The sequence below is a fragment of the Crinia signifera genome, chromosome 3, assembly GCF_055691185.1.
Source record: "Crinia signifera chromosome 3, ASM5569118v1, whole genome shotgun sequence".
NCBI classification, from domain to species: Eukaryota; Metazoa; Chordata; class Amphibia; order Anura; family Myobatrachidae; genus Crinia; species Crinia signifera.
Window position 1 is genome coordinate 144642476 of NC_139219.1, and position 25650 is coordinate 144668125.

At 43.3% G+C, this 25650-nt stretch overlaps 1 protein-coding gene across 2 annotated transcripts in view; it reads left to right on the forward strand.

Annotated features, from left to right (window-relative positions):
* Positions 1-25650, forward strand: part of SLC2A12 (solute carrier family 2 member 12) — a 278913-nt gene that overhangs the window by 161155 nt on the left and 92108 nt on the right. The window lies entirely within an intron of this gene.

Sequence of the window (25650 nt, forward strand, 5' to 3'; positions counted from 1 at the left end):
CCCCTTGTCTGCATTTCGGCGGTCGGAATTCCGGTGTTGGGATTTTGAATGCCGGGATTCCGACCGCCGGGATTTCGTACCAATCCCAGTACATGGCCTAGGGAGGGGACTGTGTGTGCCTATGATCCCAGTCTGCACTCCCCATAGTATGCCTTGCAACACTACACTTTGCACTTATCGATTAGCTGGAACAGAATATAGGGATATATTGACAACTCACACAATGCATGTAAAACAATATTTGCCAAACAACTTCAGACTTTTTCTGTTGTCACTAGACTTTTGTGAGCCCCATAGAAAGGTGTAAGGGCCTATCTGGACCACATGCATAGTGTGTGTGTGTGTGTGTGTGTGTGTGTGGTGAGGGTAGGGGTTTGCGGGCTCCAGCAATGGGAAGTGGAGCACTGCTTGGAGTGTCCTGAGGATGGTCTGATGGGTTACACAGAATGCAGCATGCATCCAAAAGATGCTCTGGACAGCTCTGCAGCAATGATTCTGGCTGCGGCTCCATGCTAGCCATGTACTGAAACAACTGTGCTGCCCTGGGTCCTGTGTGATGGTGTTACTTGCGCACCCCTAATTACAGGCCTGCATGGAATTGTGAAAAACTCCAACAATAGGGCAATCTGTGACTTTTGAATTTGATAAAAACAAATGTAACGCTGAAAGCGTCCGACAATGTCATTGTATATTTCTACACACAAAAGTAAAGCAGGGACAGGCTTTGTAGTGGTATTTTCTTAATGTTGCAGACTGGCAGCTGCCAAAATATGCAGCCACATCTATGTCTGCTCACCTCTGAATGAGGCATTTACATCTTTTCTTTTTCTTTCAAAGTTTTATTGGAAAACCCGCCTGCTCTGCCCCAGCCTGCCCTTGCTCCCTGCCCGTATCCCTTACGTGGAGATGGGTAGGGAAGCCACTCCCCGCCACCTTGCTGATGGGGAGGCGCTTCCCTGTCCGATGCCTGCACCAGCACATGAGATCTGGCGATGGGGTAGGCTGGCTGATGGCTGCTCCATCTGTAGCAAAAAATATGAAAGGTGTATACTGATGTTACCAATGCATATTTGAAGGACACGTCTCTTCAAGCCCAAAGAGTGTGTTGACTAAATTGGTGGGTCATTAGATATTGGTCGTGAAAATCATTTAGCAATCAATAATTTTGTCAGGTTGGGAAAAGTTAAGATATAACTTTTCCAGAGCTCAACCAAAGTGGCAACCTTGGACGCTTTACTAAGGGAAGCTTCAATGCAGTCCATTCGGAATAAATGAAATAGCTTTTATTTAAATAGTAAAAAAAGGGGGTGTCTCAGAATTAGTCCATATCTGGAGAATTGGTTGTTTTTGGCAGCTGAACGCAGGATTAATAAAAGTTTACGACCACCAAGGGAAATCGAGGTATCATCCCAAAAATAGGTCATTCCGGCATGAAAGATAAGTAATTTACCAATTTATACACCTTAAGCCAAAGGGCCATATTCAATGGGAGTTGCCGCAGCCGGCGAGGGGGTTAAACAGTGAAGATCGCAGAAAACCAGCGATTCTCACTGTTTAACCCCCTCACTGCCCGATCGCCCTATTCAACATTTTGGGGGAATCCTGTCACAGGACGGCGAGGATTCCACCAAACAGTGAAACCCGCGGCTAACGCAGCGAATCAGCTCCATTTCACTGCGGGTTTCACTGCTTCAGCAGCAAAATATGCCAATTCTCAGTTTTTGGAGCAAGGGGGAATCGGCGTATTAGGGGGGTCAGTTGAATACTGTGGGGGAGAGCGGTGACAGTGAGCAGGCCACCCCGCTTGCTGTCACCACTCGCCCCCGACATTGAATACTTGCCAAAGAGGCCTAACTTTTGGTCACATCCGCAGACAATGAAATAAATCTGCGTTGTCCGCACAACATTTAGGGCAGAAGTGGCTTTGGGATGAGCCCATTATGAAACTACGATGTGGACTAATATAACTTCTATGATGAATATTCAAAAATTACTCCCTATATGAAGTTGATGGAATAATACGCCATGAGTCATAGAGATTCTAGTAAAATGTGTGTTGTAATACCAGATAAATGAAGCTTCCATTGGGGCAGAGCTGAGCTCAAGGAGTTATAATCTACTATGTTACATAAAAAATTATAATGTGTTGAAATTAATTTACAGTCTGCCTGGGTTAGGATATGTTAAAACCAAACTGAAGGTGTTATTCTAATCTCTGTCTGTCTAGTGCTGTGATTAATAGTAAGCAAAGGAAAAAGGAGTTAAAAATTCAAATTTTTCAGCTGCTTGGGTAATTGGGAGAATTTACAGTGTAAAGTGTGCAGTGCCTAACACTGAGATAGATCCTGTAGCACAGCTGATGTGTCTTGGTACACAGCAGCTGTTCCAATATAAATGTACAAGTAGAAGGAGGCATCTATAATAGAAAGACGTCCACTGCATGCTTTTCTGATCTGCTGCTGCATTTGGAGACACAGCATGGTATCATCTGCATGAACATCAATCATCTGGGTAATCTTCGGGTTACTCAGGATGACCGGGAAACTCACACTGCTGTAGCCAGTGAAGCTATATCCAGGGATGCAGCCACACGCGTTTTATATGCTAAGATATCCAGGTGGACATACACCTATTTTCTGGAATGCTTCATGTCAACCTGCCACTGCTTCCTGACTCCAACAGCTGTTAAATGACGCTGTGAGCTGCATCGCAGCACTGAATCTGCATTCAGGTTTATTATGTACATATTTGAATTAGGCCCTTTTATAAGGTGCTGCAGGTCCTTTGTGGTTAGGGTGGCCAATCCAGGGGTCAGGTTTTGTGGGATCCCAGGATTTGGCCCTACAATTGCCGGGATTTCAATCCCGGGATTTCGGGATAAGACTGCACATACTGTATTCCGAGCAGAATCTGAGCACACGCTCAGATGCTGCCCAGCTGTTCCCGACCCCAGCTTGTGGCTCTGCACACTGTAACGTGATCAGAGGTCACACTGCGCTGGCAGCACCACCGCACCCATGCACTTGTCCGCACTTCTGCCGCCTGCCTGCTCACTACCGGTGGCACCAGGCACCCCCACACTGCTGCTGTCTGCCCCACTCCTGCCTGCCCCGCTTTATACGCAAGTATATGTTTGGGGCAGCCTGTGTGTGTGTGTGTGGGGGGGGCGGGGGGGGGGGGCTGTTTTTTATTAGGGAGGCCAGAATCCTGGGATTTAAAAAATGCCCACAGATTGGCCCAGTATTGGCACAGTACATTGAAACAATGTAAACAAACTAATACTAGTTTCTAAAGTTAAGTCTCCTGGGATAAAAACAAATAATTTGCATAGGTTCTTCTGCTTATAAACTCCTGATATTGATGTTATAATGTGACCAGCCTGAAAACTGAAAAATAAACCCATCACAGGGGTGAGAAAACGTAAAGCTCCATCAGTGAAGGAGTTAAGATACTCTGCCAAGACACAAGATGGTGAAGAATGACGCACCTGGTACTGGCACACATTTTCTTTGCTTGTTAATGTGTAATTTTACCACTAACTAAAATGTCAATGTACAAAAATGTATTAAGTTTTTTTTGCCCCAGATTGTTACCTGCAGATCATCAGTTCAGAGTGATGGAAAAACAAAGTTTTGTCTCAAATATCTTAGAATTACTTATTTACAAAGTATCGGGAGCAAAAAGTGGAAGTTTTTTTTGCAATATATACAGCTTTTATATGCCAATTTTTTTTCCAGTTAATCCTATTAGGATGCTCAAAATGATCCTTCTGGCAAAAACACACAGTTTTATTGGGATAGGTGCTAATACTTATTCTAAATAAACTTTATCTACAATGATAATTGGAATAGGGCTGGAATTTTTTATTTCAGTTTTTATTGTATTATGTTTTTATTGTGAACATGAGTAGCTTCCGTTATCTCATCTATTTTTAAAGGTGCATTCACACGGTGCGATTTGAGCTTCCGATTTTGACTATATGGTCAAAATAGGAAGAAAAGTTGGCACAAATTGCACAGTGTGTATACAGCTTGCGATACTCTGTGGGATCATCATTGCAAGAAAAAATAGACTGTGTGGGCAAGCCAATTTTGACTATATTGTGTACAGTCTAGTTTTCTAATATAGGCCAAATCGTACATAGTAAAAAAACTCAAGTAAATATAGTCAGTATGGTCGCAAGGCCAAAATCATACATAGTCAAAATCTCACAGTGTGTATGCACCTTACATTTAATTTTTGTCACATATAAACCTCAATCAACATATATCCTTCTTTGTTTGACAGCATTGGTAGATGTGTTATACTATTCAACATAGTGCAAATTAAAAAGCACATGTTACACTGAAGGACATGGCTGTGTCATCATGCTGGGGCTGTCTTAGCACTTCTCAAGGCCATGGTCATCCCCAACCTTCTTACCGCCTCTTATCACAGCTGGGAATTGTTGCATGGTAAAGTGCAGATGCATGCAGACACTACCCAAGGTGGTAGCCAGACATGCCTCCATTTTGTAATACTGAATGCTAATTGAACCCTTTAAGTGCCAATGGGGCTGTAGTCAAGGAATATGAATCACTTTCACTTTCACAAGTTATTGGCAGCAATTGATCTGCAGACAATTAATTTAAGTTTAGTTAAATATTGCGCCCCCCCCTCCCCCCCCCCCCCAAAAAAAAACAGGCTGGCATTTCTAGTGGATATTTTTGCACATCTCTTACAGTAACGTTGGCACTGAAAGGTTTAAGGTATACTGCTAAATACTATGTAGCTCAAAAGTGCATGTAGTGTATTTTCAAACTAGCATCTATTTCAGTATAATGTTATAGCAACAGTGCTTGACAACTTTATATGGCCAAAATCCAAAATACTGTAGACATTTTACTGTAAAATTAACTGTAACGAATCAAAATAAAATATGTTTCTATCTGCCATAATCACATAACCAATTTTTATTTAAAATCATAATATTATTTTTAAGTAACAGTATTACAGTATATAAGACAATTGTATAAGTATCTGAAAAAAAATAGCACATCTAGTTTTCTTTAATTTAGTGGATATAAATGGCTAGCTAATGTTGGGATTAATCATTTACATTGACTCAAATGCTGAGTACACAATGAGTGAGATATCATTAACCATATTCATGATACCTATATAGTTAACATTGGCCATTGTGTATACTCAATATCATTATTGATGTGCACAAATTGTGGAGACGTGGCTGGGACCGATAATGCAATAGTACATAGGGGTTTATTCTAGTTCATTCTTTCTGACAAAATCCTTCTTAGATGGACAAAACCATGTGCACTGCAGGGGGGCAGATGTAACATGTGCAGAGAGAATTAGATTTGGGTGAGTTATTTTGTTTCTGTGCAGGGAAAATACTGACTGCATGATTTTACACTTCAATATAGATCTCACTTTGAAGAAAAACCCCACCCAAATCTAATTCTCTCTGCACAAGTTACATCTGCCCCACCCGCAGTGCACATGGTTTTGTCCATCTAAGAAGGATTTTGTCAGAAAGAATGGACTAGAATAACCCCCATGGTCTGGAACTGGTCATGCATATTAAGGAGACCGGGCTGGGACCAGTAATTCAACAATGACCAGATTGGAACCTGTAATGTAGGAATAACAATGATGCATCTGGATGCAATCGCAAGAGCACTGAAATACATTTCTTTCTTCTGAAAGTGCATTTCTTTCAGTTCCAACTTTTTATTTTTTAATGCGAGACTTAATTCTACTACTGTGTCCTCATAGTTAAGAGATTCTCCCATTTCCAAAATAAGGTCATTGGACTGCTACCCAGCTACACTTGTCCCCATTGCTGGTGTCTTTCCTTGACTCATCTCTGGCAGTGGTGTCCCTTTCTGCTCTCTCGAGTATCCACAGTGAAAAGGTAGCCCGTCTGCTCATCTGCCCATCTGCATTTCTTTCCAACCTTTATGAGGCGCATAACGGTCATAATGATTTGCAATAGTCCCTCCAAACATTGCAGTCTCCAAATTCCCATTCTCTGACTTCACCCTCAGATGAGCATCTTAATTTTTCTGGCGCTGTCACCGGTCTTAATAAATTGTGATGTTCCAGAGTTTGTTGTTCTCCCAGATATTAATGCATAGATCACGCTTATTAGTGAGCAGTTCTTCCTCAGAACCTTCATCCTGTATCTCAATATTTGCATCTCCTCCCTCCATCCATTCAATGGTAGATTCCTCGGAGATGATCATTTCCATATTTTATGTGAATCAAAAGCACCCCTTAATAGCTGCTGACTGCCCAGGTGTCCAAAGACACCTGTCTGTGCAGTGAGCAGGGCTCCCTAGTCCAGGCAGGGGTGTAGCCAGAAGCTTGTGGTCCCCAAAGCAACATTTTAAAGCGGCCCCTGTCCCAATGCTTCTAGAGAGATACTGCTCTGCAGCAGTTAATAATGTTATGCCTCATAATAGTTTAATTATGAACCATAGCTGTGCTCTAGTTTACATTATGTAGGGCTTATATATCGTCATGGCCTGATTAAAGGTCCCAGGTGCCGTAGGCACGTGTATCTTCCCTTGTAATGCTGCTTAACACACTTGTATGGGCGCTCAGGGACTCGCCAGTCATACTGCCCATGTGTATGTAACAAAGGATACACAACTGGCTGGTAGGATCTAATGCTTGTGGTGTGTGAAGGAGACTTTGGTGTTATGCTGCTGAGCTGGAGCTGAAGCACAATGTACATAAATGAATGGTTCCATCAGTAAGTTACATTGGCACATGCATCTGGCTGGCACCTTAAGAACTTTGCCCCCCACATTACATCAGGACGGGTGATAGCTAACAAGCATGGAATAAATTAGGCCTTGATTATATTCCTTCAGCTGTCACCTGCAAGGCGCCCCCTTACCCTAGTCCTGGCGCCCTAGTCTGCAACCTAATTAGCCTATTGGTTAATCAGGGTCAGCATAATGTACATAATTTACATATTGTAGGGTTATATATTATTTAACCCCTTCCCGACATTTGACGTACATTTACGTCATGGTCGGGAAGTACTTCCCGACACATGGCATAAATGTACGTCATGGTTTGTAACTGTCACTGCGTCTAGAGACGCAGTGACAGTTAGGTGATGTCTGCTGTCCCTGACAGCAGACATCCCCCCTCGCCGCCCAGGGGGGGCAGGGGTGCCCCCCCCGGTCGGCGATCGCTGTGATTGGCTGTTCAAATCTGAACAGCCATTCACAGCGTTTCCTGTGTTACCGGCGGCTAAGCCGCTCGGTAACACAGGGATCGGTGGTGATCGGTGCAGCACCGATCACCACCGAGCGGCAGCACCCCCCTCCCACCCGCCGGGCACTCACCCGGCAGCAGCAGCAGCTCCAGCGGCTCCACCGCTACGTCCGGAGCGCACGCTGCGCTCCCCTCCTCCCCCCTCCCCCCCGCAGCAGCAGCAGCAGCAGCAGCAGCATCATGCTGCTGCTGGAAAAGTTAAAAATAAAATAAAATATAATGTGCAAATGTGTGTATATATATATATATATATATATACACACACATATATATATATATATATATATATGTGTGTGTATATATATGTATATATATATATATATATATATATATATATATATATATATATATATACACACACATATATATATATATATATATATATATATATGTGTGTGTGTGTGTGTGTGTGTGTGTGTGTGTGCGTATACCGCACCGATCACCAACGATCGCCAGCCCCCCCCCCCTCCCACCCGGCAGCCCCCCTCCCTCCCACCCACCCGGCTGCCGCAGCGCCAGCACCCCTCCCACCCCCCCGCCAGCCGCAGCGCCAGCCCCCCTCCCAAAGCTGGTGACCAAAATGGGGTCACTTGTGGGGGGGTTCCACTGTATTGGTGCTTCGGGGGTCTTGCTAATGCGACATAGCACCCGCCATTCATTCCACCACCAAAAATCACTCCTTCCCTTCTGAGTCCTGCCATGCACCCAACTGGTATTTTTTGGTCACATGTGAGGCATTGCCGTACCCGGGAGAAATTGGGGCACAGATTTTGGGGTGCTTTGTCTCCTTCATTCCTTGTGAAAATGAAAAATTTTGAGCCAGATCTGCATTTTTGTGTAAAATTTTTTTACACAAAAATGCAGATCTGGCTCAAAATTTTTCATTTTCACAAGGAATGAAGGAGACAAAGCACCCCAAAATCTGTGCCCCAATTTCTCCCGGGTACGGCAATGCCTCACATGTGACCAAAAAATACCAGTTGGGTGCATGGCAGGACTCAGAAGGGAAGGAGTGATTTTTGGATTTTGCAGCACAGATTCTGGTTGAATGACCCCCGAAACACCCATACAGTGGAACCCCCCCACAAGTGACCCCATTTTGCAAACTACACCCCTCAGGGAATTCATCTAGGGGTATAGAGTACATTTCAAACCCCCCGGGGTTTCACCAATTTTGATACAACTGAGCTGTGAAAATGAAAAATTATTTTTTTTCATTTTCACTGCCCAGTTGTACCACAATTGGTGAAACCCCTGGGGGTTTGAAATGTACACTATACCCCTAGATGAATTCCCTGAGGGGTGTAGTTTGCAAAATGGGGTCACTTGTGGGGGGGTTCCTAACTTTTAGCATCTTATGGTGCCTAGAAACCTACATGGTGCCTAAAAAATAATCTCATAAAAAGGAGTCTCCAAAATCAAGTAGGTGCTCCTTCTATTATGAAGCCTGTGGTTTGGTCACCGTGCACACTAGGGCCACATATAGGATATTTATGAAAACCAAAGAATTGGGGGAATCAATTTTTAGTCACATTTCTCTAGTAAAATCTACTGTGTTCCTTAGAAAAATGTATTAAAATTGAAAATCCGAAAAAAAAATGAAATTTTGAAATTTCACCTACACTTTGTTTTAATTCCTGTGAAACACCTAAAGGGTTAACAAACTTCCAAAATGCTGTTTTGAATACTGTGAGGGGTGCAGTTTTTGAAATGGCATCATTTATGGGGGTGTCTCACATACAAGTCCCTCAAAGTCACATCAGAACTGAACTGGTCCCTAAAAAAATCAGTGTTTGAAATTTTCTTGAAAATTTGAGAATTTGCTAGTCATATTTGAAGCCTCCTAGTGTCCAAAAAAATGAAAAGGAGGTTGAAATAATAATTGCAACATAAAGTAGACATATGGTCTTTGTTAGTTATTAACTATTTTGAGTGGTATGATTATTTGTCTCACAAGCAGAAAATGTGACATTTTGCATATTGCTAAATTTTCCATTTTTTCACGATATTTTGGTATTTTTCACAAAAAAACACAGACTGTATCGACTCAAATTTACCACTAACTTGAAGTACAATGTGTCACGAGAAAACAATCTCAAAATCACTGGGATAAGTAAAAGCAAAAAAAAGTTATCCCCACTTAAGTGAGACATGTCAGATTTGAAAAAAAGGGCTCTGTCATGAAGGCACAAACTGGCTCTGTCAGGAAGGGGTTAACACAGTTCCACCAATGCACACTGTGATATACAATGTCCCCAGTTTATAGTCTGCCACACAGCAGCAGTTTCACTTCATACTGTATATGCTACAGTACAGGGCCCCTGTTCATATTATGTACCATCAGAATCATCTTCATTCGCCAGGTATACTGATGTGTACTAGGAATTTGCCCTCAAATTCATTTTATAACACATTATATCAAGCAGGTCCAAGGCAGTAACTAGATATAGTGCAGGCCACAAGGCAGAAGTTTGTAATTTTCCCTATGTACAGTATGGCACAATGGTGAAAAAATATATATATATATATATATATATATATATATATATATATATATATATATAACAGATTTGTAAATTTGACAAAAAAGGTAGGCCCCTCTAAACTTTGGGCCCATAGCAGCTGCATTTCCTGCAGCTATGGCAGCTACGCTCCTGAGTATAGGTCTATAACAAACATGACAACATCATAATGACAGTCTTCTCTTTGCATATCGTGGTTTTGCCAATAAAGTTTAAATATAAAAAAGTAAAAAGAAAAACGTTTAAAAATTAACATTTTCTGTTTTATATTTGATCTGATCATGTCATTTATATGCTCATTCAGTTTTGTAATAATTAAACATTATATTTTATCTTTAGGATAAAACTGAATTTTACACCCAGGCTGGTCCCACTGTATCTCCTGTGCAGTTAAATAACTTGCTTCGAAACTCCGAAACCATTGTATCATATAAGAATCACATCAAACCCTGTTAGTCTCAGTGCCTATGGCAAAGATTAATGATAATGACATGTTCTAGCGAGTGAGCAATAATGACACTACACATACTGTAACTTACATAACTGAGATATATTAATAGTACCTCATGTTTAAGCTATAAAGTTAATCACATTTATTATATTTGTACCAATAAAAGTCAACTAAAACAACATTTCCAAAACAATTGTAACAAACAGCTTGCTTACCATCGATTCTCATTAGATATACCAGACAGAAAGAATTATAGATCTGGGGATAAAGAAACCTTGCTGACAGGAAGTTCCTACTGTTTGCTTAGGGGCAAGATGTACTAAGACTCGAAAAGTGACAAAATAGAGTGTAATAAACCACCAGCTAATTATCTCCTAACTATCATTTTTCAAACACTGCTTGTAACATGACAGTAAGGAGCTGATAAACTGGTGCATTATCTCTCTCCACTTCTACGTCTACATCTGGCCCTAGATCAGTAAACTGATTTAGCAAAATGTTCAGCGGGGAAATGTAATAGGGTCTAAAGGGTGCTGGAGCCAGAGATGCAGGATGTCGTCCCAGCTCATACATTTGATTAAAGTGACAATTATTTACAAGGAAGGTTTTGCATTGTATATGTCCAAGAATTTTTGACCCTATTACATTTTCCCGTATAGCCCTGAAATAATAAATCAACTAGGAAGTGGTTTACCTTAGAGTGGATAGTGTCAAAAACTGATACGGAGGAAACTGAGGATTAAAATAATTAAATGAGTACATACTTGGGTTACTTACAACATACCTGTTTTTAACCCCTTCCCGCCGTAGCCTGTTTTTGCCTTCCTGACAGAGCCCTTTTTTTCAAATCTGACAGGTATCACTTAAGTGGGGATAACTTTTTTTTGCTTTTACTTATCCCAGTGATTTTGAGATTGTTTTCTCGTGACACATTGTACTTCAAGTTAGTGGTAAATTTGGGTCGATACAGTCTGTGTTTTTTTGTGAAAAATACCAAAATGTCGTAAAAAAATGGAAAATTTAGCAATTTTCAAAATGTTAAATTTTCTGCTTGTGAGACAAATAATCATACCACTCAAAATAGTTAATAACTAACATAGACCATATGTATACTTTATGTTTCCATCATTATTTCAACATCCTTTTAATTTTTTTGGACACTAGGAGGCTTAAAATATGAATAGCAAATTCTCAAATTTTCAAGAAAATTTCAAACACTGATTTTTTTAGGGACCAGTTCAGTTCTGATGTGACTTTGAGGGACTTGTATGTGAGACACCCCCATAAATGATGCCATTTCAAAAACTGCACCCCTCACAGTATTCAAAACAGCATTTTGGAAGTTTGTTAACCCTTTAGGTGTTTCACAGGAATTAAAACAAAATGTAGGTGAAATTTCAAAATTTCATTTTTTTTGCAGATTTGCAATTTTAATACATTTTTCTAAGGAACACAGTAGATTTTACTAGAGAAATGTGACTAAAAATTGATTCCCCCAATTCTTTTGTTTTCATAAATATCCTATATGTGGCCCTAGTGTGCACGTTGACCAAACCACAGGCTTCATAATAGAAGGAGCACCTACTTGATTTTGGAGCCTCCTTTTTATGAGATTATTTTTTAGGCACCATGTAGGTTTCTAGGCACCATAAGATGCTAAAAGTTAGGAACCTCCCCACAAGTGACCCCATTTTGCAAACTACACCCCTCAGGGAATTCATCTAGGGGTATAGTGTACATTTCAAACCCCCAGGGGTTTCAACAATTGTGGTACAACTGGGCAGTGAAAATGAAAAATTAAATTTTTTACACAAAAATGCAGTTCTGGCTCAAAATTTTTCATTTTCACAAGGAATGAAGGAGACAAAGCACCCCAAAATATGTGCCCCAATTTCTCCCGAGTACGGCAATGCCTCACATGTGACCAAAAAATACCATTTGGGTGCATGGCAGGACTCAGAAGGGAAGGAGTGATATTTGGATTTTGCAGCACAGATTCTGGTGGAATGTTGGTGGGTGCTATGTCGCATTAGCAAGACCCCCGAAGCACCAATACAGTGGAACCCCCCCACAAGTGACCCCATTTTGCAAACTACACCCCTCAGGGAATTCATCTAGGGGTATAGTGTACATTTCAAACCCCCAGGGGTTTCACCAATTGTGGTACAACTGGGCAGTGAAAATGAAAAATTAAATTTTTTACACAAAAATGCAGTTCTGGCTCAAAATTTTTCATTTTCACAAGGAATGAAGGAGACAAAGCACCCCAAAATATGTGCCCCAATTTCTCCCGAGTACGGCAATGCCTCACATGTGACCAAAAAATACCATTTGGGTGCATGGCAGGACTCAGAAGGGAAGGAGTGATATTTGGATTTTGCAGCACAGATTCTGGTGGAATGTTGGTGGGTGCTATGTCGCATTAGCAAGACCCCCGAAGCACCAATACAGTGGAACCCCCCCACAAGTGACCCCATTTTGCAAACTACACCCCTCAGGGAATTCATCTAGGGGTATAGTGTACATTTCAAACCCCCAGGGGTTTCACCAATTGTGGTACAACTGGGCAGTGAAAATGAAAAATTTAATTTTTTACACAAAAATGCAGTTCTGGCTCAAAATTTTTCATTTTCACAAGGAATGAAGGAGACAAAGCACCCCAAAATATGTGCCCCAATTTCTCCCGAGTACGGCAATGCCTCACATGTGACCAAAAATACCATTTGGGTGCATGGCAGGACTCAGAAGGGAAGGAGTGATATTTGGATTTTGCAGCACAGATTCTGGTGGAATGTTGGTGGGTGCTATGTCGCATTAGCAAGACCCCCGAAGCACCAATACAGTGGAACCCCCCCACAAGTGACCCCATTTTGCAAACTACACCCCTCAGGGAATTCATCTAGGGGTATAGTGTACATTTCAAACCCCCAGGGGTTTCACCAATTGTGGTACAACTGGGCAGTGAAAATGAAAAATTAAATTTTTTACACAAAAATGCAGTTCTGGCTCCAAATTTTTCATTTTCACAAGGAATGAAGGAGACAAAGCACCCCAAAATATGTGCCCCAATTTCTCCAGAGTACGGCAATGCCTCACATGTGACCAAAAAATACCATTTGGGTGCATGGCAGGACTCAGAAGGGAAGGAGTGATATTTGGATTTTGCAGCACAGATTCTGGTGGAATGTTGGTGGGTGCTATGTCGCATTAGCAAGACCCCCGAAGCACCAATACAGTGGAACCCCACCACAAGTGACCCCATTTTGCAAACTACACCCCTCAGGGAATTCATCTAGGGGTATAGTGTACATTTCAAACCCCCAGGGGTTTCACCAATTGTGGTACAACTGGGCAGTGAAAATGAAAAATTAAATTTTTTACACAAAAATGCAGTTCTGGCTCAAAATGTTTCATTTTCACAAGGAATGAAGGAGACAAAGCACCCCAAAATATGTGCCCCAATTTCTCCCGAGTACGGCAATGCCTCACATGTGACCAAAAAATACCATTTGGGTGCATGGCAGGACTCAGAAGGGAAGGAGTGATATTTGGATTTTGCAGCACAGATTCTGGTGGAATGTTGGTGGGTGCTATGTCGCATTAGCAAGACCCCCGAAGCACCAATACAGTGGAACCCCCCCACAAGTGACCCCATTTTGCAAACTACACCCCTCAGGGAATTCATCTAGGGGTATAGTGTACATTTCAAACCCCCAGGGGTTTCACCAATTGTGGTACAACTGGGCAGTGAAAATGAAAAATTAAATTTTTTACACAAAAATGCAGTTCTGGCTCAAAATTTTTCATTTTCACAAGGAATGAAGGAGACAAAGCACCCCAAAATATGTGCCCCAATTTCTCCCGAGTATGGCAATGCCTCACATGTGACCAAAAAATACCATTTGGGTGCATGGCAGGACTCAGAAGGGAAGGAGTGATATTTGGATTTTGCAGCACAGATTCTGGTGGAATGTTGGTGGGTGCTATGTCGCATTAGCAAGACCCCCGAAACACCAATACAGTGGAACCCCCCCACAAGTGACCCCATTTTGCAAACTACACCCCTCAGGGAATTCATCTAGGGGTATAGTGTACATTTCAAACCCCCAGGGGTTTCACCAATTGTGGGACAACTGGGCAGTGAAAATGAAAAATTAAATTTTTTACACAAAAATGCAGTTCTGGCTCAAAATTTTTCATTTTCACAAGGAATGAAGGAGACAAAGCACCCCAAAATATGTGCCCCAATTTCTCCCGAGTACGGCAATGCCTCACATGTGACCAAAAAATACCATTTGGGTGCATGGCAGGACTCAGAAGGGAAGGAGTGATATTTGGATTTTGCAGCACAGATTCTGGTGGAATGTTGGTGGGTGCTATGTCGCATTAGCAAGACCCCCGAAGCACCAATACAGTGGAACCCCCCCACAAGTGACCCCATTTTGCAAACTACACCCCTCAGGGAATTCATCTAGGGGTATAGTGTACATTTCAAACCCCCAGGGGTTTCACCAATTGTGGTACAACTGGGCAGTGAAAATGAAAAATTACATTTTTTACACAAAAATGCAGTTCTGGCTCAAAATATTTCATTTTCACAAGGAATGAAGGAGACAAAGCACCCCAAAATATGTGCCCCAATTTCTCCCGAGTACGGCAATGCCTCACATGTGACCAAAAAATACCATTTGGGTGCATGGCAGGACTCAGAAGGGAAGGAGTGATATTTGGATTTTGCAGCACAGATTCTGGTGGAATGTTGGTGGGTGCTATGTCGCATTAGCAAGACCCCCGAAGCACCAATACAGTGGAACCCCCCCACAAGTGACCCCATTTTGCAAACTACACCCCTCAGGGAATTCATCTAGGGGTATAGTGTACATTTCAAACCCCCAGGGGTTTCACCAATTGTGGTACAACTGGGCAGTGAAAATGAAAAATTAAATTTTTTACACAAAAATGCAGTTCTGGCTCCAAATTTTTCATTTTCACAAGGAATGAAGGAGACAAAGCACCCCAAAATATGTGCCCCAATTTCTCCAGAGTACGGCAATGCCTCACATGTGACCAAAAAATACCATTTGGGTGCATGGCAGGACTCAGAAGGGAAGGAGTGATATTTGGATTTTGCAGCACAGATTCTGGTGGAATGTTGGTGGGTGCTATGTCGCATTAGCAAGACCCCCGAAGCACCAATACAGTGGAACCCCCCCACAAGTGACCCCATTTTGCAAACTACACCCCTCAGGGAATTCATCTAGGGGTATAGTGTACATTTCAAACCCCCAGGGGTTTCACCAATTGTGGTACAACTGGGCAGTGAAAATGAAAAATTAAATTTTTTACACAAAAATGCAGTTCTGGCTCAAAATTTTTCATTTTCACAAGGAATGAAGGAGACAAAGCACCCCAAAATATGTGCCCCAATTTCTCCCGAGTACGGCAATGCCTCACATGTGACCAAAAAATACCATTTGGGTGCATGGCAGGACTCAGAAGGGAAGGAGTGATATTTGGATTTTGCAGCACAGATTCTGGTGGAATGTTGGTGGGTGCTATGTCGCATTAGCAAGACCCCCGAAGCACCAATACAGTGGAACCCCCCCACAAGTGACCCCATTTTGCAAACTACACCCCTCAGGGAATTCATCTAGGGGTATAGTGTACATTTTAAACCCCCAGGGGTTTCACCAATTTAGGTACAACTGGGCTGTGAAAATGAAAAATTACATTTTTTTACACAAAAATGCAGTTCTGGCTCAAAATTTTTCATTTTCATAAGGTATGAAGGAGAAAAAGCACCCCTAAATCTGTGCCCAAATTTCTCCCGAGTATGGCAAAATGTGACCAAAAAATACCAGTTGGGTGCATGGCAGGACTCAGAAGGGAAGGAGTGATTTTTGCAGCTCAGATTGTGGTGGAATGAATGGTGGGTGCTATGTGGCATTAGCAAGACCCCCGAAGCACGGTGAAATGATGAACCTAATAATCCATAGATGTGTGGTATATTTTAAAACACTTCTTTATACATAGGCCGGGTTTGTCGGGGCAAGTTTCACAGTGGAAAATAGTATCCTTTCTTATTCCCTTTTTATAGCAAACTTTGCACCTTTTTTGTGTCCTGCCCTTTTTTGCAGTGGAGGGGATTTCCTTAGGAAAATGCTGCCCTGGTACAATACGGGGGCCAGTACTAGAAGTACTGGGGCCCTCTGCCTGCTGGTTCCCAAATATTAGGCCCTTTATGACTTCCTCTTGAAAGTGCATAAATGTCCCCCTCTGGCTGGTAGAACGGAATAGCACGTAAGCGTTATACAGTGCCATCTGGATGATATACACGGCCAGCTTCTTGTACCAGATTTTTGTTTTCCGCAGGGGACTGTACGGCTTCAGTACCTGATCTGAAAGATCCACTCCGCCCATGTACTTATTGTAATCTAGGATACAATTAGGTTTTGAGGTGTGGGTACTGGTACCTCGTACAGGGACGGAGGTGGTACTGTCTCCATGAATTGTTGTCAGTATAAGGACATCCCTCTTGTCCTTATATTTGACCAACAACATATTTTCGGTGGATTGTGCCCTGCTTTCACCCCTTCTCAGTACTTGGGCAATGTGCGTTTTTGGGAGGCCTCTTTGGTTCTTGCGCACAGTACCGCAAGCTGCTGTACCTCTTGAACCAAGGGCCTTAAACAGGGGGATGCTAGTGTAAAATTTATCCACATAGAGGTGATAACCTTTATCCAGGAAGGGGTGCACTAAATCCCAGACAATTTTTCCACTAACACCTACGAGGGAGGGGGGGCATTCTGGCGGTTCAATTCTAGAATCCTTCCCTTCATATACCCTAAACCTGTGGGTGTACCCTGAGGTGCTTTCACACAGTTTATACATTTTTATGCCATACCTTGCCCTCTTACTGGGAAGGTACTGGCGGAATTTAACCCTTCCTTTAAAATGTATAAGGGACTCGTCGATACAAATAAATTTTTCAGGGATGTACATCTCTGCAAATTTGGCACTGAAATGATCAATGACCGGCCTGACTTTGAATAGCCGGTCAAAGGTGGGATCATCTCTGGGTGGGCACTGTGCATTATCGTTGTAATGCAAAAATTTAAGGATTGTCTCAAAACGAGTCCGAGTCATGGCCATACGGTAAAGTGGGGTGCTGTACAGAACATCTGTACTCCAATATTGCCTAATTTCTGGCTTTTTTACTATGCCCATATGTAACACCAGACCCCAAAACGTCATCATCTCTACTGCATCTACAGGGGTCCACCTAGCAAATGATGACGTGGGGTTTTGAGCAATAAACTGCTGGGCATATAAATTACTTTGGTCCACCATTAAATTTATAAAATCATCAGAGAAAAATAATTTGAAAAAGTCAATTTCTCTGAGACCTGTTGAATCAAATTGGATTCCTGGGGTGGCCAAAAACTCAGGAACCTGGGGCTCAAAATTGTCTGGTGGTGGGGTCCATACGGGATCAATCATTTGGGGGGGTCTCAGCTGCTCTACGGGGGCGTCTTTGAGGGGGTCCCTCATCACTAGAGGAGAAAGATGAGGTTAAGATGAATCCTTCAAATTCCCCGCTTGCATCACTGGCTGTGTCAGAGTCAGAGGCAAGCATGGCATATGCCTCCTCCGCTGAATACATTTTTCTGGATGACATTTGGGATGACATTTGGGATGACATTTTTATTTTTGTGTTTCTGTAAGTGTAATGTTTCAACACGTGTATAGTGTAGGGGGGGTACAAACTTTATTTCAACACGGGGGGTATGTAGTGTGTAGTGTGTATGTAGTGCAGAAAAAAAAATACTTTATACAGGAATTTGATCCCAATAAAAAAAATAAAAAATTGAAGGGGTTAAAAAAAAAAAAAAAGGTCCTGCGCCAAAAATTGAGCACAGATGTTGGTCAGTAACGTCCGTCACTGAACAGCGCTCAAAGGCAACAGGAATTTGATCCAAAGAAAAAAATAAATTATATCAACCCTGTGCCGAAAATGCTGATCAGTGATGTACGTCACTGATCAGCGCTCAGCGGCCACAGGACACCCACAAAAGCAACGTGGGTGTAAAAACAATTTAAAAAAAATAAACCACAGCACTCTCCAAAAAAAAAACAATTTAAAAAAACTGCAGAAAAAAAATTATATCAACCCTGTGCCAAAAATGCTGTTCAGTGATGTATGTCACTGATCAGCGCTCAGCGGCCACAGGACACCCACAAAAGCAACGTGGGTGTAAGAACAAAACCCCACTGCACTCTCCAAAAAAAAAAACCTGCAGATCAGTGATGCAGTGATGCAACACTGATTAGCAGTGAGGGGCAGCAGGCACACAACTGTGGGTGCAACCTGACAGGGTATATATATATAAAAAAAAAAACCCTGGACCCCCAAAAAGTTGCTGATCAGTTAATTTATACTGATCAGCACAAAAGGGGGGGCAGCAGGGGGGGCAGCAGTCAGTTGCACAGGCAGCACAAGCTTTGGTGCAACTGACAGGTATATATATAAAAAAAAAAACCTGCACCCCCAAAAAGTTGCTGTTCAGCACAGATATACTGATCAGCACAAAAGGGGGGGCAGCAGACACAAAATATAGCACTCTCTATCACTCTCTGTCACTATCTCTCACTATCTCTGACTATCTCTCACTATCTCTTACTATCTGTCACTCTATGACACTGCAGCAGCAGCACACAGGAAGTGACAAGATCCAGGAAGCATCCAGCTGCTGGCAGCACGCTACCAGCGGTGATCAGGTAAGTATCAGGCAAGGATCAGGTATGTATATCATGACAGATTGGCACGGTGACCGCTCTGCACGCAATTCCAGACCGGAATGGCGTCTGCAGCGCAGTCACCGTTAGTTTAAATCACGTGCCATGGCTGTGATTGGTCCGTCGGTCCGACGGACCAATCACAGCCTTGGGGGCAGGTGGGGTGAGGTGTGGTCATCACCGGTGACCCCCTCACGCCCCCTCCCACCCGGCGGTGATTGATCCCTGTGTTACCGAGCGTCTGATTCGCCGGTAACACAGGAAAACGCTGCGACTGGCTGTTCACATTGAACAGCCAATCACAGCGATCGCCGACGGGGGGGAGGCATCGCAGCCCCCCCTGGGCATGCAGGGACATGTCTGCTGTCAGGGACAGCAGACATGTTTAAACTGTCCCCGCGTCTATAGACGCGGGGACAGTTTAAAGTCATGACGTATATATACGTCATGTGTCGGGAAGTACATCCCGGCCATGACGTATATATACGTCAAATGTCAGGAAGGGGTTAATACAAAGATAGGAATTTAGGGCCTTATTCTAGTTCATTCTATCTGACAAAATCCTTCATAGATGGACAAAACCATGTGCACTGCAGGTGGGGCAGATGTAAAATGTGCAGAGAGAATTAGATTTGGGTGAGTTATTTTGTTTCTGTGCAGGGTAAATATTGGCTGCTTTACATACACTGCAATATAGATCTCACTTTGAAGTAAAAACCCCACCCAAATCTAATTCTCTCTGCACAAGTTACATCTGCCCCACCTGCAGTGCACATGGTTTTGTTCATCTAAAAGAAGGATTTTGTCAGAAAGAGTGAACTAGAATAAGGCCCTCAGTAACATGTAAAATAGTAATAAGGAACTATATTAGTCTTTGCTACTGTCAACATTTTATGTTTCTATGTACACCTGTACAGATCAAGTGATTTATTTAGGATTAAGTCCTGGAACAGGTAGCATGATGTACTATGGTATCTAGGTGTAGGCATTCAAAACAAGTGTGCTATGTTGCAACAAATAAAAGGAGATAAATAAACCTATAAAGAATGTATTGTGATTAGTTGGGGGGAACACAGTAGCATTAGTACACAGACATCACAGGGTAGCATTCCAGTTATGTGACTCTCAAATTCAAGTTATTTGCCTCCCACATTCAGCCTTGGAACATCCTATTTGTCCAGATCCAAGGACACACATTTGCATTTTCTGCTGCAATTTGTCCCCACAGCAGACCTCATTTCCAGGGAATCGTGTCATCATGTTCTCGCCCACTGCCTCACAGTGCATATCTCATCTCGGGTTTTGTGTGGTGGGTGCGGGTCTGCGACAATACAATTTTGGGGACACCTCCCTTGTTGCATCCCTACCCAGATTCACCCCCCCTAGGGCCAGATTATAATGGAGGCACAAGGGGTCAGTGCCCCTGGGCCCCCCTCTAGCTAGGGCCCCCCTGTGGTTGGCATTGTGAGGGTACGAGTTCCTCAATCACTCAGACACCGAGCAGATGAAACCAGAAGAACGGTTTATTTTCCACAGCACGCACAAATAGACAATAAACAGTGGCAAAGGTAAATTGCAGAGTAGAAAGATATTCAGGTAGCAGGCCCAAACAGACAGTCCTTGTATAGTCACAGTCCCAGATCAGTTCCACAGGGCAAACTATCACTTAATCCCCACAGCAGTGATAGCATATAAATCCACACGATACCTAGACAGAGCATAACCTCTTAGTCCAGGACAGTCCATCAATTCTTCCTCCTGGCTTGTGTGCCAGTCATTTTTAAAAACTTCCAATTTCCCACGGGGCTTAAACTGCCAGGGGGCCGGTACTTGGTTCGGATTGGTGGACCCAAGAGTCAGACACATCCCCCCAGGTAATATCCAGCTGCCCATCTGCTGCTGCCCCCTGCTGGGGTCGGTTCCAGAAAGTCTGGAAGTGGCCAAGATATGCAACACAAGATACAAAACACAGTCTGATTACATTATGTGGTGGTCACCCCCTGTGGGCAACCTTCCTGTTGATAGCAGGGGAATTTGATCACCCCCTGTGGTGATTGTCCTTCAGCTATCCCCCTCATGTAAACAGCAGGAACAATAATCGGCTGATTACATTATGGGCTGATCACCCCCTGTGGACAACCTTCCTGTTGATAGTAGGGTAATTGGATCACCCCCTGTGGAGATTGCCAATGGTATCAATGGTACACAATGCTTACATGAATAAAGTCCTGGGAAATACAGACATTACATTTCTGGTGGGATTATACAGCCTAATAATATATGATCTGGAACTACACACACATATAGGGGGTATATAGACATACATAGAGACTACAGGGTACAGACTGACTAAAGTGTACATTTTTCACTACAAATAATAAAATATCATAATTACAGTCTTACGGTCAGCCTGCTAACCTCACACTCCTCCCCCTACATCTTTAGTCACTGTGCCCAGTTGCTCAGGAACCAATAACAACCTGGAATAGCGGGATGCAGAGCCGAGAATCTGGGGTTTGGATGTACCACCGGAGTCCCACAGGGTGACATCATACCAAACCCATCTTGTAAAAGGCGGCTGGTTTGCAGAACCAGCCAGGGCATGATTACAGTCTAAGTCATACATTGGAACTAACAAGGGATGTAGCGATTCCTCTTCTTCGGATTCTGGGTAACCCCCCTCTGCAACATTGTAACCTACTAATACTTGTGCCTCGGGCACAATGGGGCAGGGACCACTTTCCACCTCCCCCTCTTGCCCAAGGAACAGGGGCCAAACAGCAGGCCAATATAGGGGCTCTGGCCCTGGCACTTCCACCACCCCGTCATGTCCTTCCTCCCCCAAACCCAAACTAGGGGCATGGCAAATTTCAGCCCAGCATTTGGTCTCAATGTCCAGGGCTGAGGAGGGACCCTCCATCAGGAACAATTCCGCTGGTGGCTGCAGGGCAAGCTGGTCCACGGCCAGTACTACCCCCTCAAAAGCCTGGGTCTCACCTGCCGCTTCCTCTGCGCAGTCCTCAGTCTCCAGGATAACCTCCTTCCCCAGCTGAATATGCTGGGCAGCCTGAAGCACGACATCATCTGCGACTGGTATGCTTGTGGCCTGGATGTTGTCGAACACTCCTCTAACCACGGCGATCTCTTCTTGGACGCAGTCCTCATAGATCCCCTGGCAGCAGGATAATAGCTCTTCATCTTCCATCTCAGCAAAAGGGAAGCTGTAGTGCAGCTCCTCCTGAATAACCTCCTTCACTTTGGGGATAACCTCCCCCTGTATAGAACACTGAGCAGCTTCCTCCCTCGGATGGGGGAGAAGCAGTTGCAAACGGTGCCTTTCATCACGCCCCCTGCGACACTGATCTTGCCATGCTGGGGTATCCAGGAGCCCCCGATCAATCGCCTCTTCCTCTGCCACCACGAAGCACTCCTCCAGACACTGCAATTGTTCCCACACACTCAACTGTGCCCCGAAATGGAGGATACATGCCCGATAATCAGCAAAGGCATTTGTAGGATCTCCCTGATCGTGAAGGATCTGCTGAAGGATTTCCCTGCGCGTGCAGGATTGAACTGGTATACCTCGCAGCTGACATTCTGCTATCAGCTCCTCCATACTCATTTCTTCAAGGGCAGTTAGGGGCCCCCCTGACAACGACCCTTCTCTTGCGGTAACAATTAATTCTGTGGCAGACCCCTCGGTTGTCTGCCCAGATTGCAGTAGCCCCCTTCTAGACCTTTCCTCTGGTTCTATCTGGGGCATCAATTTATTCTGGACTTGTCCTTCAGCCTCAGAATATTGTCCTCTTTGTAGCATCTGGGTAACTGTAGCAATCACTTCCTCTGTAAATTCTACAAACTCTGGCTCTCCCAGCAGATTCCACGAGGTGGCCTCACCTTTACAGTGCAGGAATGCATCCCCCAGGTAACACAACTTGTCCTGTATGCTGGATACTCTCCACCCGCTGACCATCTGCTGAGCTTCTTGCCAGTACTCCCAGATATAATGCATCTTTCTGACAATAAATAACAGATCCGGCTTCCCAGCCTGCCGATACACTGAATAACCTCCATCCCTGAGCTCCTCTGCTCCTTCCCTTGGAAACATTTTCCCTTTCACAGGACTGACACCTGCTCACTTGCTGAACATCACCTTATTGCATTTTCCGTTTCCTTACATATGGTCTGATCCTCTGTTCTCTGTGCTTTCTGTGCTCGATGGTTGGTGTCTGAATGATCCCACTGTCGCTGCCGCCAAATGTGAGGGTACGAGTTCCTCAATCACTCAGACACCGAGCAGATGAAACCAGAAGAACGGTTTATTTTCCACAGCACGCACAAATAGACAATAAACAGTGGCAAAGGTAAATTGCAGAGTAGAAAGATATTCAGGTAGCAGGCCCAAACAGACAGTCCTTGTATAGTCACAGTCCCAGATCAGTTCCACAGGGCAAACTATCACTTAATCCCCACAGCAGTGATAGCATATAAGTCCACACGATACCTAGACAGAGCATAACCTCTTAGTCCAGGACAGTCCATCAATTCTCCCTCCTGGCTTGTGTGCCAGTCATTTTTAAAAACTTCCAATTTCCCACGGGGCTTAAACTGCCAGGGGGCCGGTACTTGGTTCGGATTGGTGGACCCAAGAGTCAGACACATCCCCCCAGGTAATATCCAGCTGCCCATCTGCTGCTGCCCCCTGCTGGGGTCGGTTCCAGAAAGTCTGGAAGTGGCCAAGATATGCAACACAAGATACAAAACACAGTCTGATTACATTATGTGGTGGTCACCCCCTGTGGGCAACCTTCCTGTTGATAGCAGGGGAATTTGATCACCCCCTGTGGTGATTGTCCTTCAGCTATCCCCCTCATGTAAACAGCAGGAACAATAATCGGCTGATTACATTATGGGCTGATCACCCCCTGTGGACAACCTTCCTGTTGATAGTAGGGTAATTGGATCACCCCCTGTGGAGATTGCCAATGGTATCAATGGTACACAATGCTTACATGAATAAAGTCCTGGGAAATACAGACATTACATTTCTGGTGGGATTATACAGCCTAATAATATATGATCTGGAACTACACACACATATAGGGGGTATATAGACATACATAGAGACTACAGGGTACAGACTGACTAAAGTGTACATTTTTCACTACAAATAATAAAATATCATAATTACAGTCTTACGGTCAGCCTGCTAACCTCACAGGCATGTATTTAAAAAAAAAAAAAAATAATAATTTAAGCTAAAGGTTTTGTGCATGGGAGTGGGGTAGTGCTGCAGCTTAACCTATCTGCCAATGTTACAATGATTAATGGTGCTGAGCATCGGGAGACAAGGCACACTGATTGCACAAGTGTGCTGTGCATTACTGGGAGTTGACTAACTCACATGACATTTTGCACCAGAGGGCAGAGGCTGAGAGGTTTGTGCTTAGCTCTGATTGGTGGAGCTCATTACATGCTTCTCAGGCCCATGGAGAACAGCAGCAGCAGCTTAGTCTTGGGAGGGTTTTTAATCAGAGGCAGCACTAGGACTGTGAGGTCTCCTACAGAGTAAGGTGCAGAGGGACAAACACAAGCTTTTCATATGGTATGTGTGTGTGTGTGTGTGTGTGTATGTATATATATATATATATATATATATATCCCCTGCAGTTAACCATTGACCAAGTTTATTTTGCCTTTATTCTGTGTTTTGACAGTGTAATATTCTCCCATGCAGTTTGCGGCCAGTAATGACAAGTGCAAGGGGGCCCCCCTGTCTAAAGTACCCCGGGCCCCCCGAAGACTTAATCTGGCACTGATCCCCCCTGTGCCATGCCCACAGATGCCGCACCACATCCCCTCTGAAAATTGACCACTTTGCTCATTGTAAACCATTTCCATTCAGCTACAGAATAACTGAGCTTTTAAAAGTATCTAGCAGAGTTTAAACAGAAACAGACACAGTATATTTACGTTTGCTAGGCAACACAAACCAGTAGTTACAAGATGAATAAATAAAACAATTCTTAATTCCGTTGATTACCATTGACAGCCACAACATTAGCAATTAGTGTTGTATTTAACAATTGTTGGCAATAATATATATCTTTAATATCTTCTATTACTGCTAGTGCAGCAATTTACCAATGTACCTTGCTGGAGCTTGTAGGTTCTACTCAGTTACCCAGTCAGACTAATTAGACACTCTCACTCTATTTCAATGCCGATTGGCGAAGGCTAGGGAAGTAGATGTCAGATAAACTACCCAGACCTTATTCATGACCTGTCTTGCTTCATCCTCCAGACTTTCCAATTAGAACACAGTACTAATATATTAAGCTAAATTATCATTTTGGTCTTGTAGAAATTATTTATTACCACAGGGAGATTTAAGTACTCAAGTTATTCAGAAAAAAAAAGTATAATATTTTCACAGGCTCATATATTATGTTTACTTTGATCACATATACTGCTACAATGTTGTCATTTTATTAAAATATTCATTTACAGTTAATTTTTAAATACCTTGTTTTCCTTCCAACAAGTGTGCCCCAACAAAGAGACTTCCTTTTCTTTTTCTTTTTGATTTTC